Here is a 7,087-nt window from a genome sequence, read left to right as displayed (position 1 = left end):
GCCTACATTCAGTATGAGTAAAATACTCAAGTACTGTTAAAATCAGATACTCAAAGACTTTTACTGAAGTCGTTTTGGAATTGGTGACTTGTAACTTGTAATGGAGTAATTTTCACTGCAAGGTATCTGTACTTTTACTTAAGTATGGTTTTCAGGTACTCTTTACACCTCTGCCCTCTAGCTCCACCACTGGCCACCAGTTTCTCTTCGGAAAGCCTTTTAATTTAAGTCTTAATTTACAGTACCTTCCAAACTTACATGCCTTTGTTCCTTAATGTATTCGCATAGGTCCGTTCAGATATTTCTATCTTTCTTCCTTTCCTTTCTTTACTACTTTCTTTTGCTTATTATGTACATTTTTGCCTTCATTCTTTATATTTTCCTCGAGCTCAGTCTCTTTTGTTTGTCCCCATGTGTTTAGAATGCATCAGCAGTCTGTAGTGCTCCATACCTCCCCGCTGCAGTTTGACAGTTGGTACAATCCGCTAATACAACGTCAGCTGGGCTGTCAGTGCTTCAGTAGTAACAGAACAGCAGAGCTTGCAGAAGAGTGAGACACAGTGAACCGGTTATGCGCACAAGCTACGGATCGAGCAACCTGAGGTGTGAAATAAAAGCATCTCCAAGCTGCTGATACAAGAAGCCTTCAGCATTTGGCCATCTTTCCTATGACCCTGTTAAACAGTGAATGTCACAACCTGCAACGTGAGTAATGTTATCTATCTATCTATCTATCTATCTATCTATCTATCTATCTATCTATCTATCTATCTATCTATCTATCTATCTATCTATCTATCTATCTATCTATCTATCTATCTATCTATCTAGACAGTTATGTATTATGGTCGTTCAGTGTCAGATCAATTCTAATTTATTTTTATAGTGCTTTTCACAATTTGGCATTGTTGCAATGCAACTTTATATATATAGATAGATTGTTGTAATAGAACCGTAAAGAGCTTATTAAAGAGATAATACACACTTTGGAATAGGGACCGATTCTCACCATTTACTAACTATTAACTACAACTTTGGCCTCAATGAACTGCTAATTACTGCTTATAAGGTAGTTTTTAGGTTTAGGTATTGGGTAGGTTTAAGGGATGTAGAATAAGGAATTAATATGTGCTTTATACATACTAATATACAACCAATATGCATGTTAATAAGCAAGTAGTTGATGATAAATTTGTGTACCTTAATATAAAGTGTAACCAAAATATTGAATCATAGAACCCGCAGTATTAGAATACATGGTTTAACTGCAATTGAAAAGGTTGTTTGATGTAAAAGTTGTTATGTGCATTTTTGTGTTAACGATTTGAATCTTCACCTATTTAAATCTTGTAAAGTACTGTACATCACAATTGTTTTTTCATCCGTGTTTATGTGTTGTTAATGTGGCCGGGTTTATAATTATTTGTTAATCAAGACAAAACACTGACTACACATTAACTGGGGTTCTTTTATTCCCGACTACACCCAAAAGGGATGCAGCATTAAAGATGAACAAAGTCAGGCTTAGGAGAAACAATGCCCAATTATGGACATGAGGAAATTCAGAATCAGTCAATTGGTACACAAAGTATTAAGGAAAAGAAAAACAAAACAAAACAAAACAACAACAAAAACCAAGTCTGCCTGTTCAGTGGCTCAATAACAATAGTGATGTTTAACCACCCCAAATAAACAACGGTAGTCACTATAGAGAAAAGGAAAACAGAAAAATACACATCATGGAACAATCCACGTTAACAACTGCAAGACATATAAGCACAGGCAGCACATCTGTAGCACTTAAAACCATACTATACTATTGCTGCTTACATATATCAGGTCAAAAGCATTCACAAATACACATTGAACACAGTTCAATTCCGTCAGAAACAAAAAAAAACGATATATAAAACAAAACAAAGAAACATATCATCACAACTCACATTGCGCAGTCTCTCAAACCCGAGTGCCCACGTGGACCGCAGCTCACGTGCTCAAACATGCTTCACCTCTCCCCTCTAATACAATACGAGAGTGTAATTAAGTAACTTTTTGCAACTTTACATGAACACAGACTACATATGAGTTACATGGCAGTGTATATTATAACCGTAAACTGAAATAAACACTCACGCTCCTAACTTCAGACGCCTCTGAAGAGCACACTTATTGTGAAGACATCTCACACGAACTAATGAGAAAGCTGAACGGACGTGCAAAATATTCAACAATCCACCGACCAGACCCTTAAGGCAAATCAATATACACTTATATGTTGACATTTATCACTATTTTAATGTCTTATGAACTCTATAAACGTATTTTCTCACCAAATCAAGGCCCGTACGCTTCCCAGCTTCTCACGCTCGCATCGGCGCTCTCTCTCACACACACACACACACACACACACACACACACACACACACACACACACACACACACACACACACACACACACACACACACACACACACACATCTAATACTTTTAATTATGTAGCGTTGTTTCTTAATCCTATGATTCATTAAAACACAACCCAACTCATGATTATACTTAAAACATATGCAGTGGATTGATTCATAACATTTTTATGTGAAAAACACTCTTTGTGTGTGTGTGTGTGTGTGTGTGTGTGTGTGCGTGCGTGCGTGCGTGCGTGAACATCACAACTCATGATTATACTTAAAACATATGCAGTGGATTGATTCATAACATTTTATGTGAAAAACACTCTTTGTGTGTGTGTGTGTGTTGATCTAGATAATTTATGGCTCCAACCCCCATTTGCCACAGTAACTATTTTACTGAGTAAGATAGCAAGCACACGACAAAATCACACAGCTTAATGATTTAATGAAAGAAAACACTTATTGATTATATTGATATTTAAATCATACTTTTATCTGAAAAATATTCCCACAGCATGTAAAGGTAATATGTGAAAAGGTGTGGCGGCTCCTTTAAGTGATTATCTCCGTGTGTGTGAGAGAGAGAGCGCCTATGCGAGCGTAAGAAGCTGGGAAGCGAACGGGCCTCGATGTGGTGAGAAAATACGTTTATAGAGTTCAAAAGACGTTAAAATAGTGATAAATATCAACTTATCAGTGTATATTGATTTGCCTTAAGGTCTGGTCGGTGGATTGTTGCTTATTTTGCACGTCCGTTCAGCTTTCTCATTAGTTCGTGGGGATGTCTTCACATTAAGTGTGCTCTTCAGAGGCGTCTGAAGTTAAGAGCGTGAGTGTTTATTTCAGTTTACGGTTATAATATACACTGTCATGTAACTCATATGTCGTCTGTGTTTATGTAAAGTTGCAAAAAGTTACTTAATTACACTCTCGTATTGTATTAGAGGGGAGAGGTGAAGCACGTTTACTCGCACGTGAGCTGCGGTCCACGTGAGCACTCGGGTTTGAGAGACTGCCGCAATGTGAGTTGGAGATATGTTTCTTTGTTTTGTTTTATATATCTGTTTTTTGTTTCTAACGGAATTGAACTGTGTTCAATGTGTATTTGTGAATGCTTTTGACCTGATGTATGTAAGCAGCAATAGTATAGTATGGTTTTAAGTGCTGCAGATGTGCTGCATGTGCTTATATGTCTTGCAGTTGTTAACGTGGATTGTTCCATGATGTGTATTTTTCTGTTTTCCTTTTCTCTATAGTCACTACCGTTGTTTATTTGGGGTGGTTAAACATAACTATTGTTATTGAGCCACTGAACAGGCAGACTTGGTTTTTGTTGTTGTTTTGTTTTGTTTTTCTTTTACTTAATACTTTGTTTACCAATTGACTGATGCTGAATTTCTCATGTCCAAAATGTGGCATTGTTTCTCCTAAGCCTGACTTAGTTTTTCTTTAATGCTGCATCCCTTTCGGGTGTAGTCGGGAATAAAAGAACCCCAGTTAATGTGTAGTCAGTGTTTTGTCTTGATTAACAAGTAATAATAAACCCGGCCACATATTTTGGTACCAGGAGTGGGGTTTCCTTTTTTTAGTTGGGTTTTTCTTTAATGTACACAATTTGGTGGGTGGTATTTAAACAACGGTAGTGGACTGGTTCCTGTTTCCTGTTTCCTGCATCGCTGCCGGCAGCTTGTTTGTATCAGTGCGCTTCCCACTTCGCTCTAATATTAGTGTATTTTATTATCGTTAATTATTATTGTCGTTGCTAACTTATCCTGATATCTCAATAACCCTGTTCCTGTTATTTACTTGGAAGAGTCTAAACCAAATGTGATAGTTAACTTAACGCCGTTAGCATAGCAATAGCGTGTTAGCTTGCTTTCTGTTCACACTGTGAATATCATCTTGCCTCTGGTTTGTCTTGTGTGCTAACTGTTTCTCTTTTTAAGCGAGTATACTACGATCCATCGAGCAACCTTGGTAAGTTGGAATTGCACTTCAAATCCGGTGAGTTATGGCTTCTATTCCTATTATTGTTACTTGCACCTCATGTCATATGTTTAGCTTAGCCTTCTCTGTCAGCTGCGAGGGCTTTATATGCGATAAATGCAGGGAAATAGTTAGGCTGACAGAGAAGATCTTAGAATTAGAGTCTCGCATCCAATCTTTATCTGAGGATAGTAAGAGTTTAACGACGATAGAAAACACTTTGGATGCGAGCAACATTAGCGCACACAGCTCGGTTCCGGTTGAAAATCCTCCGCAGCTGGGAAACTTCGTGACTGTGAGACGGCGTAGTCGCAGGACAAAACATCACTCGACCGTTCCGATTACAGTCTCGAACAGGTTTGCCCCGCTCAGTGACGCACCGACTGAGAAACCTGCTGAAAGTGCCCTAGTTATCGGTGATTCTATTGTTCGGAACGTTAACATAGAGGCACCAGCCACCATAGTCAAATGTTTACCGGGAGCCAGAGCGCCTGACATCAAGTCAAATTTAAATGTGCTGGCTAAGGCTAATCGTAAATTCAGTAAGATTGTCATTCACGTCGGCACAAATGATGTTCGACTCCGTCAATCGGAGATCACAAAAGATAACATTAAAGAGGTGTGTGAGCTCGCAAGCATGATGTCAGACACTGTAATATTCTCTGGCCCCCTCACTGCTTATGTGGTGATGAGATTTATAGCAGATTATCATCACTAAATGGCTGGTTGTCTGAGTGGTGCCTGCAGAATGATATAGTTTTTATAAATAACTGGAAGAGTTTTGAGGGCAGACCTGACCTGTTGAAACGAGATGTTCTCCATCCCTCCTGGGCTGGGACTTCCATCCTGTCTAGAAATATGGCAAAAAGTCTTAATGCTAATGCTAAAACTTGACTCGCTGGGGCCCAGGTCAGGGAGCAGACAGTATGGCTTAACCAACTGTCTGCTTGCCGTCTCACGTCGCAGAATACACAAAATGTACAACATGTAGTAATCCGTTCTCCCAAACATCACAAAATAGAGACTGTGTCTGTCCCCCGGATTAGCAAACATAAAATAATGCGTAAACCTCTTGAAAGTAATTTAATAAACGTTAAACAAACTAAACATGAACAAAATACAGATAATCAACTGTTACGACTCGGATTGCTAAATATTAGATCTCTCTCTAATAAAGCACTTTTTGTTAACGATATGATAACAGATCATAAAATAGACATGCTCTGTTTGACAGAAACATGGCTAAAACCAGATGATTATATTGCTTTAAATGAATCTGTCCCCCAAGATTATTATTATAAACACGAGCCTCGTCTAAAAGGCAGAGGGGGAGGTGTCGCAGCACTTTACAATAACTCTCTTAGCATTTCCCAGAAGTCGAACTCTAAATATAATTCTTTTGAAGTCATGGTTCTTCATGTTTCAACACCTAATACTAAAGATAAAACCTTTTTAAATTGATTCTAGCTATTGTATATAGGCCTCCAGGGCACCACACAGATTTTATTAAAGAATTTGGTGGGTTCTTATCAGAACTAGTACTGGCCGCAGATAGACTCCTTGTCGTTGGTGACTTTAACATCCACGTAGATAACGTTACAGATGCCTTAGGAATGGCTTTCAAAGACACTCTTAACTCCATGGGCATTAGTCAACATGTGTCAGGACCCACTCACCTTCGTAATCATACTTTAGATTTAATACTGTCTTACGGTATAAATGTGGACGACGTTAAAATCCTTCAGCAGAGTGAAGACATTTCGGATCATTATCTGGTATTATGTTTGCTTCACTGGCCTACGGCTGCAAATAAAACTCATTGTTACAAATATGGTAGAACAATAACTTCAACTACCAAAGATGCGTTTCTCGATAACTGCCCGAATTGTCTCAAATCATGAGAAATAACGTTGAAGATCTTGACATTACCACTGAAAATTTTAATTCCACCTTCTCGGTAACGCTAGACAAAGTTGCTCCACTACGTTTAAAGAAGATTAAAAATGGCAGCCCCACACCGTGGTATAATGAACACACTCAGGCTCTAAAGAAAGCGGCCCGAAAAATGGAGCGCAACTTTAAGAAAACTAAATTAGAGGTATTTCGTACAGCATGGAAGGATAGTATTCGAAAATACAGGAAAGCCCTAATAACTTCTAGATCCGCCTACTTTTCATCACTAATAGAAGAAAACCAGCACAACCCTAGGTTTTTATTTAACACGGTGGCTAAATTAACAAAAAATAAATCGTCAGTGACTTCTGATCCTGTATATCAGCATAGCAGTGATGAATTTATGAACTACTTCACATATAAAATCCAAGATATTAGAGAAAAAATTATAACAATGCAATCAGAAGTGAAACCCGCTGAACAAACTAACTACAGCGCCCTTAAGGAGAAAATGCAATTATTTTATACCGTAGATCAAGATGAGCTGTCTAAAATTATTAGATCATCTAAATCAACAACATGCATACTAGACCCTATACCTACAAATCTACTGAAAGAGATGCTCCCAGAAATTATAGATCCTCTTCTTGGTATTATTAACTCATCTCTGACATTAGGACATGTGCCTAAAGCATATAAGGTGGCTGTTATAAGGCCCCTTGTCAAAAAACCCCAACTCGACCCTAGAGAACTAAGGAACTACAGGCCTATATCGAATCTACCTTTCATATCTAAAGTTC

General features: G+C 38.2%; 1 long non-coding RNA gene and 1 pseudogene across 1 annotated transcript; one reads left to right on the top strand and one right to left on the bottom strand.

Annotated features, from left to right (window-relative positions):
* Positions 1-1,516: 1,516 nt before the first annotated feature.
* On the bottom strand, positions 1,517-2,356 carry LOC130558733 (uncharacterized). The gene is made up of 3 exons (XR_008963485.1): positions 2,331-2,356; positions 2,134-2,246; positions 1,517-2,018 (listed from the first exon to the last, which is right to left on the bottom strand). It is a non-coding gene; the product is annotated as an uncharacterized LOC130558733 (long non-coding RNA).
* A 1,714-nt stretch (positions 2,357-4,070) lies between these two features.
* LOC130559349 (uncharacterized) lies at positions 4,071-5,290 on the top strand (annotated as a pseudogene).
* Positions 5,291-7,087: the final 1,797 nt, after the last annotated feature.

The sequence above is a fragment of the Triplophysa rosa genome, linkage group LG9 (genome assembly GCF_024868665.1).
Source record: "Triplophysa rosa linkage group LG9, Trosa_1v2, whole genome shotgun sequence".
Taxonomy (NCBI): domain Eukaryota; kingdom Metazoa; phylum Chordata; class Actinopteri; order Cypriniformes; family Nemacheilidae; genus Triplophysa; species Triplophysa rosa.
This window is presented reverse-complemented; position numbering and strand designations above follow the sequence as displayed.